We start from the raw sequence: 13,495 nt of genomic DNA, 5'->3' as shown, positions 1-13,495 counted from the left end.
TTGCAACGAGAGAGTCACATTACAATGAATAGATCTTACGTAGACCTCAGAAGACATGAGTGTCATCTTTTCAGAAGATATCATGAGAGTTTGGCAACGACCATTAATGGTTGCAGGGGAGTGTTTCACTTGGCATGTCCAAATATCATCGATAAAGTTGATGATCCGAAGGCAACACTCATCGATCTAGCAGTTGAAGGCACTTTGAACATGTTGAAGGCATCAACTGCAGCAAAGGTGAAACACGTAGTGGTAACATCATTCCAAATCCAAATCAAATAGATTTGTTAAATTATGAGTCTTCGGAAAGAACTTTAACTAAAATTTCTAGTGCTTTATGGTACTTAGATCACTAACCCCATCATTTGTACCTAACAATATGATGGCAAGAAACAATAAAACATAAAGTGTTTTAAATGGCCATCAAGGGGATTTGTAGCCATTTTGAGGTGATGTGAGAGAGAGGAATTGTGCCTAAGTTTTTGTAATGGGTTTTGTAATCATCATTATGTAATCGATTTGAAAGAAGCAATTTGCCTAAACCATCTTGGCAATTCCATGTCAACTTGTCTAAGGAGTATTTTAAACTCTTGGAAAGTAAATTGCTTCATTGTAAACTCGATAATGTCAATTACAGATGCAAGTAATGACTTCATCGTTCAAACTCCAAAGAACAAAGGTGAAGGAGACAAAGAAGATGTTTCAAACACATTGCATATAGTTGATTGATGATTTGAAATTTTTGGAGACCAAAAGATTTTTGGTGGGGAAAAGTGATGAGGAGCTCAAAATTTGCCAAAATACCAAAGTGTCAGAATCTTGATAATCTTAGCTTTAAATTGTAGTTCTCGTCATTCTGATTCTAACGGTGTGAACGACACTCAAATCTGAGCTCATATGCAGAAGTTAGAGTAAGTCAAAGTTCAGGTTTGACTTGGACACGTGACAAGATTGGATAATATGGCAAAAGTCCCAGCGAATAGAAAAGCATATAATTGTTACAAAAAAATCATATAATTGTTTAACATTTTAAACAATTTTAAACAATGTATAACACGGATTTTTCTATCTCCGATTTCAATATTTTTTAAAAAATGTTGCTATTTTAATTAGATTTAAAAATGAAGTTATGTTTTACGTAGAGTTGTATAAATGAAATTAATTTAAGTAACCTTTTAATAAAATATTATTAATATATTAAAAAATTCAAAAACAATGTCTTATCCCTGGTTACCTGAACTAAACAATTATTCATAACCATTATTAACTAAATTCCCAAACAATATCAATAGAAATACCTGGTTCGACGTGCTATACACATGGCATTAATTGGAACAAGTAGTATCTATATTATCGTATCGTTTCGAGGCGTTGCACCTCTAGGAAAACTATATATCAAGCATACCACCAGAGTTCGATTATATTTTACGAGCAAAGCAATCCTCAAAGCCCTTGAAAACGCAAAATCCATCCACAAGAAGATGGCATCTCCTTCTGAAACTCAATGCAATAATGGTAACTACAGCACGCAAAATTATGGGCATACCCAAACAAGCACAGTTGCCCCGAATCCGTTTTCTGTCATATTCAAAACAGAATACAATTTCTTGCTATGTTGGCATCTGCATCTCGCTCACATCTTCAACGCGACTGCACTGGACGTGCTCTATGGCCGCCTGAACGACGCCTACCACAGATACATTAATGCTAATCATCATGATGACAATGACCCACCCAGTGACAGCGATGGTTGCAACGGTAATAATAATAATAACGATGCCTCCATTATTAATGGTATTATGAATATATATAACAACACATTGATCGATTCGTCTCACATTTCTGGCGCTTGCCCCGAAGAAGCCAACCGAAAGAGGGAATTGCAAGGAGTGATAGATGCCTTCATTCAGCTGAAGGAGACTACAGACCTAATAGCAGGCCACATGGCGTGGTTAGAAGAGTTAAAGCTGGAATCTCTTCTCCTCTACCCTCAGCTTTACTGCAAGAAGCCCAGCTCGTCTCTCATGTCGTTAATGGCTATGTGTAGCAAAACCAGGCTATTTATGAGATGTGTATTGGAAAATTTGAAAGTCAGGGATTGTCAGTATCGACCACAGAATCCCAAGTATGCCCACGTTAATGAGAAGTTCGTAAAAACTTACGTGCCTCATTGCTTAAAGTTGGAACACACCAAGAAGCCCCCAGTTTTGAAGCCTTGCTCTTGCAATGTACGTTTGAATCCTGCAAATGACATTGTTAATGGAGATCAGAAGGACCATTCGGCCAGAATTCCACAGAATTGATGATGCTGGAAGTACCACGTTTTCAAGAAATAGGTGGCAGATTTTAGTTACCTAAATCCATGTAAAAATTTACGAGCCTCAGTGCTTGAAGTTTGAATACGACAAGAAACCACGAATTTTGAAGCTCTGCACTTGCAATTGAGATTGTTAATAGCGATCAGCAGCACGATTCGACCAGAATTCCACAGAATTGATGATATTGGAAGTGCTATACGTCTACAAATTACAATTCGACATGCAAACACTATCAATGAGTGACCTATTATACTGCCAAGATCTATGTCTGTAACAATTTTTTCTGAAAGAAGCCTTAATTATCTTGATATCTAATGTCTGTCTTTACATCTGATTGATGAAAAAACCAAAAGATTGTATCAGCATTGTCCCACGTATAAATCCAAGTGTCTTACTATTGATTTATGATCCATATGGCACACTTAAAAAGTGTGTATTTATAAGTAAATGTAAATATAATATGCAGTTAGATAAGTTTGGAGCAAAAAAGAGATTAGAGTATGGATAATTCTGATCAAAATATTATTCTTAATTTATCATTTGTTGCCAAAGTTATGAGTTTATTTAAATATATTTGTTCACATTTTATTTTATTTTATTTTTAACTTAGGAGATTATCTAAATAATGATTATTAGTTTTACTATAATTGTATTAAATGAACAAATTTGTAATTGCATTAAATGAACAAATTTATAAATATAATAATGAAGTACATTTCAATACCACTAAGAAAAGTAATTAATGGACTAGATTATCTTGGAAGAAAATAGAGATAGATGTATGGATAAAATTTTAGAAGAAACATTAATCCCATCATAGTTTCTTACAAAAATTAAGAGTTCATTGAAATGTGCTTCACATGTTATTCCACCTTTAAATTATGAGATTATTTTAATAATGATCATTATTCTTACTATAATTACATTAAATAATTATTTATGATTAAATGGAAAATAGAGTAAATGTATTACAAATTAAGTTTTTGAAATATTATGGTAGAGGAGATTATTACAATTAACATAAGCTTATTTTCAAATCAATATTAATATTTATTTCTCAAATTTTTTATTATATATATTTAATAATTTTTTAATTAAAATTTTGAAATAATATAAATATAAAAATTGCTATAATTTGCTAAATATTACAATGTCATCACATAATTAACTTATATCAATACAAAATACTAATTTGTAATAATTTATATAAATATTATTTAATATTTTTTCAAGCATAAACAATATGTTATTAATGGTTAATCATTCCAAAAATATTATCATACTTAAAAAAAAAACTTACATGGTTATATTTTTGAATCTTTATATCCAAAAAGAAAAACCTATTTTTCAAAAAAAAATTAATAATATAAAACTTGCCATTTGTTTTTTATATAAAATAATTCATAAAAACAATAAAATTCAATTTGTTATATCATAATTTTATTTTGCTTAGCCCCTCCAACTCAAGTTAGAAATTATGCTCTTGGAAAAATTGCATAAATAATTAAAAGTTACATTGGTCAATGCTAAATTAATAATAGTTGATAGACAAATCATCCTATAGCCTTTCTTTCGCAGTCACTAATAAACTGAGATGTGAAGTGGATAAGTACATTTCTGGATAAGTGAAAATTGAAAATACTCCAATTGAAAATTATTTTTTTAATAATTATTGAAAAATAAATATTTATTTTTCAAAGTTAAACATAATTTGCATTGGTCAATGTTAAACTAATAGTGATCAACAAATTTTCAGGACTAATAATGATTCCATAACCATATTTAAATTTAATTAATAAGGACATAAAAACTTAATACTAACAATACAGTTACAATATAACAAGTTTCTTAATCATGGATATTCACCCTCACTTTGCCATGGATAATATTAACTTGTAAATAGGTTTTGTTATAATACCATCGATCAATATCATGACTTATCAATACCACATGGGGAAAAACCATAACTCATTTCACAATAAAATATTAAAATGTAAAATATTTTAGACATTACGTATAGAATTGATTACATAGGGTGAAAATTCTTCATCATGTGGATGGAGAGAGAGAAGGGGAGAGGGGGATTGAGATATTGATAGAGTTGGAGAGTAGAGAGAGTGATGGGTAGGAGAGAGAGGGCTTTGTAAGAGAGAGGGAGAGAGATGAGAGATAGAGGAGAGAGGGAGGGAGAGAAGGATGGAGTTGGAAGGGGAGAGAGGGGGAATGAAGAAAAAAGACATAGAGAGAGAGGTAGAGAGAGATGGAGTGAAGTAGAGATGGAAATAGAGGGAGAGATGATAGGAGAGAAGATAGAGAGATGTGAGAGAGGGAGAGAAAGGGAAAAGAGAGAGGGAGACATAAAGATGAAGGTGGAGAGAGGGGGAGAGAGAAGGAGAGAGGGAGGGAAATAATGACATAGATGAGGGTAGAGAGAGAGATCGGGGAGAGAAAGGAAGAGAGAGAAGAAGAGGGGGATGGAGAAAGTAGAGGAGGGAATAAAGAGAGGGGGAGAGATGGATCTAGCCTAGATATGGTATGTGTATACAAAACCTAGCCTATATCCATCTTAACCTCATATCTATCAAGCTCCGAGAGGGATCAAATATCTTTTCACTTTAAAAAATGTTTACATCTCAAGAGATTTGATCCTTCTTGGTGCTTGATAGATCCGAGATTAACATGGATCTATACTAATAGTGTAAAATATTGATTTTGTACTAATTTACATGAATATTATTTAGTATTTTTTTAAGCATAAAAATATGTTATCATAGGTTAATCTTACCAAAAGGGATATCATAACCTAAATAAAAAATTACAAGGTTAAATTTTAAAATTCCTACCTATATAAAACTAATTAAACCATGACTATAACTTACAAGATTAGACATCCTATTGGTGCCATTTATTTTTTATATAAAATGATTAATGATTATTAATATAAATTAATTTATGATTATTAATAGTAATTGTTCATTTAAGAGACTTGGCTTTGGATTTTTTGATTCAATAAAAACTTAAACTAATAAGAGCCATGTGGTGGCATGTCACTACTTATTTGTATACATGAATTGTGTGCACATAGTTTTTAGTTTATTTAGTTGAAATGATATGTATGAAGATGAAATCATCACAACACAACTCTTTAACACATTATATATAGCTCAAGCTCACATGCACAAGTTACACAACTTTGTTTCACCTATCCCTTTGATGTCAAATCGAGAACACAGATTGAAAAACCATTAATCCCATACAGAAAAACATATAACTAAATTTAATAAGAAACCAATTACAATATATGGAAAATTTAGGCCTAACTAATTCCTAAAAACAAAGATAAAATAAACCTAAGTATTTTGAAAATCATTCCAAGATATTCAATTTTAATTTCTAAGTGTAATTTTATAGATTATTATTAATCCAAGAAAGCCATTAGCTTTTGATAATATCAATTTTTTTTTTTTTTTTAAACCTATTTTTATTGGTATTTATTTACGTAGGATGGAAAAACAAGTTTTTTTTTGCAAAATTGACTTTTACCTAGCCTTTTCCAAAATGACATTTGTGTCTTTGTTTTTTTATTTAAATAGGAAAAAACATTGCACTATTTTCCTTGGTTGTTTACTGATATTTCCAGTTATTATTTTAATAGAAATTTTATTTCTTATAACAAATAAGAAAACAGTTGGAGCACTTTGACATTTGCTCCACTTTACATCAGATCAGGGAACAAGGATAAACAACAGAAAAGGGTTTGTGGTGATTGTTAGTTTTCAGAATTTGAGTAAAATTTTATTATCTACGTGATAGTCCCACTCACGGTTATGGTATGAGCCACATTGTAAAAAGGATGTAAATATTTTGCAATATTTGGAATAACAAAAAAAAGGGGATTGCATCTTGGGACATGAATTCCAAAGCTGGGGATGGAGAATTGCTGCTAGGGATGATATGGTTTATTGTGCAAAGAAAAACCTAAAATTGAGGACATGCATTAAAAGGTTGGCTAGTGCATGAAGTAAAGGGTCTAGTTCCTGAAATTAAATGGGCTGAGGAAAGTACTCATGCCCATGCTTGCTTGAGATAATCCAAGAAGCAAAAGAGAACATAATTTATGAAGGACTGCACCAACAAGGATGTAACAACAATGGTGGGGCAGGAAGCTTGCCCCAAAAGAAAGGGAGGCATTCAGAAAAGAGGATGTGAATAGAGGGTCAGACTCAGTTTCACTACAAACGAAAAGATATTGTATGATTATTGTTTGCAATTATTGGGTTATGCTGCATTGCCATTATAATAGATATGGATAAACATGGACTATAATATGTGTTGTTGTGTATATATCTATGATGCAATTGTGAAGGGATATTTCCCTAATTTGTATATTGATTGTGGTTATTATTATGCATGGGTACATGTGTGCTATGCTTACATGAAAAAGTAAATAAGTTAATATCCTAAACAATAGTAATCATAGAGTGTTTGAAGTTCAGAGTGGAGAAGAGTCCCATAACAGTGTTGCCTAAATGCTTAATGATATCATAAATAATTTAATAATTGAAGTTAAGGAGCTCAATGATCTATTCCAGTTGAAAACCATGATCAGTTAGAAGAAGTGGGTTCTGAGACCCTTTGTATTAATGTACAAATTGATAAGAGAGACCCTATGTTTTCCTGAGTTGGTCAATGTTTACATTAAGGTATCTGTTTACAAAGTGTTGTTCCGACAGGAAAGCAATATGCAAAAGATCAAGGGAGTGTCCCGGGGATGATCATGACTTGTTGTCATACTTCCATAGGCTTTAGCCTTGCTTGTGCACAAGTCTATTCCCACCACAGGGAATTTGGCAATGAGGGCCACAACCCCCCGCCATTAGCCAAATGCTCTGGCTACCCATGAGCAGTTTGGAGGAGTTGTTGAGAGAGTTTGTGAGGATTCTAGAATAGTTGGTGTATGGCGGGCTAGGTGGAAGCCCATCGTAAGGTGGCTCCAGGCTTTTGATAGACAAGAGATGTAGGAGCTCCTACACTGCCATGCGAGGAATCCCCTACCCAAGGGCAAGGAAGGCCCACAGGATAGTAACCCCTCAATATAGTTATCCCCCAAGCTCATAAGGGGTAACATCGTGGAACATCTTAGTATGAATTCGATGGAGTGGAGAGGTCCTGATGTATATCTAGAAGCTGAATGGATCCCTAAGAGCAGGCCACAGTCAAGAGGATTAGCTTGTGGTAGTTCATGCAGTAGTAGATCTGGTCTTTGGGGAGAGTGCATAAATCTCCATTGAAGGCTTTGCATGGTGCAGAGTCAAAGACCCATGACCAATCCATTCTTGAATAATAAGGAAGGGCATTTATTTTAGAGCAAAGGGGCGAAACCATGAGTATGTGGGAAAAATTCCGATTGGAGTATCTGAATTCTCTTCTTGCACGATTGGACATCAGGCGTGGATTATCTATTGGGACCACGCAGCTAGGCGAATAACCTAGAGATCAGAGGATGGAGTAATACTTGGATAATAACATAAGAAAAGTGGTGCCAACTGTAACTTAGTCTAAGGTTGGGAGGTTTGGTTGTATGAGCAGTAGAAGGACGTGCGAGTGATATGCCAAATGATTGGGTTAAAGGTTCGGTGGTTGGAGGGAGCCCAAGTTACAAGATATAGGATGAACTGATCGCGACTAGGTCGGGAAGTCAAGAGTCAGGATCAAGATGATGTTGTGAAGTAAGAGATGTGTATGCCATGACCACCCATCCGTTGAGTTGGCGAGCCCGTGGTTGACCGCCGCGTGACAACATGCAATTGGTGATTGCCATCCTCTGTGAGCGAGAAAGGTAAGGACGAAAATGCACCAAAGCCGATGGAAAATAAAAGAAAAGAAAACTGAGGGTGCAACCCTCCTAGTCCTGTTTCTAGGAGCGGATAATGGGGATCAGATTCACCAGTAATGACTCCCCTTCCTTAGTGAGGTAAGGGCATTTGTTACAATCTATTCATCCATGTGTTTCCCATTTCTCATGGAATTTTATGTATCAGAGAAGCTATTGAATATGTTTTCCTTTAAGAAAAATATAGACCAGAAGCCCCTTCTTGTAATGCTTCAAGCTACTGCCCATAGTGTAAGCTATTTTTTTGTAATTGATTTGGCGACTAGTTCAAGACTACTGTCTAGATTGTAAGTTATTTTTTTCAATTGGTTTGGTAAATAATTGAAGAATAAGCTCAATTAATTGCTTGTTGTCATTATTGTTACATATTTAACTTATTTGAAACCAATATATGTGTAGTTTAAAATTAGAATCAAATCATATCCTATTAAACAAGTTGTTACATAAATATATCTTGAAAAGTCTCTTTTAGATGATAATTTGCAGGCAATGCATATGAGTTTAATTATTTTATTTGTGTTTCCTATGCATGCATATTAATAAGAGTTTTGACACAAGTAATGAGAAGATTAAGAAACTTGATACTGAACTGACTCAATATAAAGAACAAATAAAGAAGACTAAATTTGGCTCTGTCCAAGAGGCTATCAAAATACGATACTGTGTGCACAATCACAATTATTTTCTTGAGTCTCAGGTCAATTATTGATATCATGAGTGTATATGTTATCTGACACTATAAAGTATTTCTGGAATTTTAGTAACTGATTCTCAAAGCCCACATTTCCTGTCTATTTATCTCTACAACCATACTTAGTAATCTATTTCTACATTTTTTTCCTTTGGTATCAATGTGGTTAAATAAGAAGAGTTCTCTAGTTGTAGTTGTATTCACAACTAAATACTTGACATGGATTAATACAAGAACATAGTGAATGACAGGGAAGTTTTTGATGAAATGTGCAAATATTGCCACAACTCCTTGTGCTAGTTATGTGTATAAGAAATTTTTCCCGGAACATTGGGTACACCCAATGTCGAACCCAGGTTGAACATGAAATCATGTGTCACCTTATACTCCATCCCATACACATAACTATTTGCATGGAAATAATGACACACATACATTACAAGTAACAATACTGCAACAAAAGCTATTGGAATGTACCCTCTTGGTGAAACTTGTAGCACAATGTTGAAAATAATAGTAACTCCATTGTGCCCTATACAATGATAAACATTATAATAAGAAATAGATGAGTCTGCTATATTATAAGTATTACCAATGTCAAGAAGGATCAAGTGACAATCATGACTCCAACAACCGCTATGTTTGCATCCAATTTACATAAGGAATTGTTGACAGGTGGAAAAAATCCTCCTGGAGCAAGTGAGTATTTGGCCAATCAAAGTTCTAGTTAGAATTTTTTTCATTTGGTATTGCAGTATACCCTTTGTAACAAAGAATTGGTTTCCTATATAAAACTAAAATTAAACTAAGAAAAACTATAATTAATTTAAGAAAAAATATGTAATATATTCTAATAACTTACAAAATATGAACATAGTCTGCTACAATGATTTAACTAATCTAAAAAATAACAATTAAAGGATTTAAATGAGCATAATACCATGCAGAATATCATGAGATTTAAAATCCTAATTGCAATTGAATCCATAAAACTAAATAGATAAGTTTTGACTGAAGATATAAAAAGAAACTTCGAAAATATTTTCAGGTTTTCATTCTATTCAAACATGTTTTTGGTATTTTCTGAAATATGTATGCATGCATAATCTAAAGTAAATAAATAACAATTTATATGTTGTAGACGAGAGAAAATATGCCTATATTTGAATACTAGATTGCAATGATCAACCGATAATAAGTAAATTAACAAATTTTTAATTCGTGATGATAAAAGGATGTAGATTGCAACATTGTCATAAGGAATCTTAAACATAATTATCAAATATTCATTCAGAATCAAATAGCATAAGTCATAGAGTAATATCAGAGACATTTATTAAGTAATTAAAATGATATGTTGACATAAATCTCATAGCTCATCACACATTAACACTGAAAATGGTCTTCAAAAAAGCTGGTAATTCAAAATTGATTAAAAACATTCAAGTTTGTAGTCTTCATTGATTCTTGATCCTTTGCACCAACACATAAGGGTCTATAAATACTCAAAAGTAATAAAATAACTCTTGATTTAAGAAAATCAACAGATTTTTTGAAAGTAAATACTTAATTCTAAAAATAAAAATTCTATCTTTGTTCAATTGATATCTAGCAGAGAAGCAAGCATCCTTTCAGTTGGAATCACAATTAGCGTTATAGAAAAAAACAATGTGTTTTAGTCAACGATCACATCACCAGAGATAAGGATCCATGAGAGGCGGTTAATCCATGTCATGAAACACATGGAGAGTGTTGGTTTATCCAATGTCCAACAATCTCCCCCAATGCGAGTTGAGTGTGTATTGAACTTGCGACCTGCGCTCTGATACCACTTGTTGGAATCACGATTGTCATTGCACCAAAACCTGTAGGTGTTAGTCAATGATCACATCGCCAACGATAAGGATCCATGAGAGGCGGTTAGTACTTGTCACAAAACACACGGGGAGCATTGGTTTATCCAATGTTCAACACTTTCCTCATCTTCAAATTATTCGTAATTGAGACTAAGTAGCAGGTGAGGTGCATGTAGTTCGATATAAGTTGCTCATTGTGAATATATTTGGTACATTGCAGAGAAATAAATGGAAGGAAATTGATTGATGTTGATATGACAACTGGAAATCAATCATTGGGCCTTTTTCTTCTTCTTTTGATATTTGACCTCAAATTTGCCAATAAGCTTGATTTGTTCAAAAGAAAGTTGCATAAATTTTTGGAAAGTTTGTTGTTTCCAAACTTTAATGTTTTTTGTTTCTACCTGGTCCTTGGCAACAAGATCTTTCGTAGAATATTTTAATTCTCTTGGAACTACTTGCTTTAATGACTTAGCACCATATAGGTCAAATTATTCTATAAAGTTTGTTCATTTTTACCAAATTGTTAAACATTTCTCATATGTTGTTTGTATGCATGCTCTGATTTATTTTTCCTCTTTCTCCGTGCGAATTAAGGATGCAAGCTCATCAATATTTTATCTGTCTTAGAAACTTTTGGAATTTCATTAAGGATGCAAGCTCATAAATTTGTTTTTAATTGTTTTTTCTTCTTCTACCAATGAATCAATTCTTTCATTTAAATTCGTAATTTCTTGATAAAACCTTGAGATTTTATTCATATTTTTGTAGAAGTTTAATTGATTTTTCCTTAAAATTATACAAATATGTAAAGCGTGTTCCTTAAAAAATTCCAAACTCAGTGGTGCTTGTTGATTCTGATGCAGTTGATTCTTAAGAGATTCATTTTTCTCTTTCAATACTGTGACCACAATCTCATTATATATATATATATATATATATATATATATATATATATATTTTTTTTTTTTTTTTTTGCTTGCTTCCAGATTTGGGTTTGATCTTCATGTAATTTTTTCAATTCTTGAATTTCCTGTTCATGTTTTGCATTCAGTTCTTTTAATTCTTTCTGTAATTTTTCTGCATAATTTCCATTTACACAACAAATCCTTGAAATAAAGTGGCATAATTCCTCTGCTAGTTTTCTTCATTGAACAATTCATTTTTCTTCAATTTTTCCTCCAAAACTTTATTTTTTTGTAAAATATTATCATATGAAGTTGCAATCTCATTCAAATTGTATTGATTGTAATTAACAAAAGATCTTAAATCTTGAGAGGATTCTTGAGATTTTTATTTTACATCTCCCTAAGCCTGCCAGCCGAATTCAGATATAGTCTCCAAAGTATCATGTTTTCTTTTCTTTGTTATTCTGACAACTAATTTTGTTTGATGTTGGGCACGGGATCCCCCAAGGCAAGTTTTGGGGCTTAAAGCCCAGATTTTGACCAAATTCGATGTAAAGACTCCGCGTTTTGTAGGCGTATAGCGCGAAGATTGTAAATGAGTCATAGGGCTGTCCACCCTCATTTTTGTAATGTAATGTCAGCTTTAAAGATCTACCCATGGTTCCCGGATCATGGGATTGTATAAATAGAGCAAGGTTCTAAGTTGTAAATCAGTTAACCAAAGTTAGTAAGATCTAATGATGAAGGATTGAGTCTTATCTAAGTATCAAGTCGAGTCTTTGGGTCGTAGAGTAGGAGAAGGCTCTGCAGCTGAGTGCACAGAGGCCTAGTAGTCTGCAGCTGAGTGCGTAGGGCGGGTCGAGTATGTAACCTTTGGAGAAGTAATAAAGAGAAGTTTTACATCATTTTTGTGTATCTGTTTCCTGTTTTGTGCATTGAATGTATTGGATATAAATTGCATTTCTATTGTTTATATGATGTGGGAACTTATATGAATGTGTTGATAAAGTGAATATAAGATAAAATATATGTTTACGTGAAGATAACTAATTGTTATAAGAAGATAAGTAAGATACACGGTGTAACTTGGGGAAGTAGCACATATCACTACTAGGGCAACGCGAAGTCATCTCAGTCCCTAGTTAGGGCTGCACGAAGGTGATTATAACAGATTGCGAAGGCCTCACAGGTCAGGATAGTGCGCGAAGCGACTTGTGCGAAGGTGCTCACATTTGGACTAAACTAACCCCTCAGACATCTCAAGGGTGTAGAAACTTGGTTCCAACATCCCCCCATACTGCTTCGGGTGAGACCTCAGTTCGTGCTCCGCGGGCTGTTGCCGAAAGGGCCAGTAGTACAGGGACTTGCTTGGCTAATTAACTCCAAACTTGGGTTAGGCCTCCTCAATCCAACATTTGAGTATTAAAATAATAATCTATCAAATAAGAGATTGTATATGGCACTGCCTCTAACTCAGAAACCAGTTAAAAAAAAAAGAATTTCCGAGGAATATTTGTAGAAATGGGTGTTACTGATGCCTGAGGAGATGTGGTAGATATAGTATCCATCTTCTTATATCATTCCATTTTTTCCTCATTTTCCTTGGTGGTGGTTTCACTAGATATTTGTTTTTATTTCTTCTTATCTAATTCCATTTCTTTGACTTCTATAGTTTTTGGTTTCTTTTTCTTTATTTCCTCAGGAGAATTAATCACAATAATCTCATGTTCAATTGTTTTTTCTTTTTTCTGGAGTCTTTGATGTTCCTGTACTTTCCTGCTTCTCTTTCAAACTTTTTATTATTGTGACTTCAACTTCTTTACCTGTGA

This window comes from Pinus tabuliformis, chromosome 5_1 (assembly GCF_031772625.1).
Source record: "Pinus tabuliformis cultivar Carrire ecotype Pingquan chromosome 5_1, CPIR1, whole genome shotgun sequence".
Taxonomy (NCBI): Eukaryota; Viridiplantae; Streptophyta; class Pinopsida; order Pinales; family Pinaceae; genus Pinus; species Pinus tabuliformis.
Note: the sequence above shows the minus strand (reverse complement) of the source record.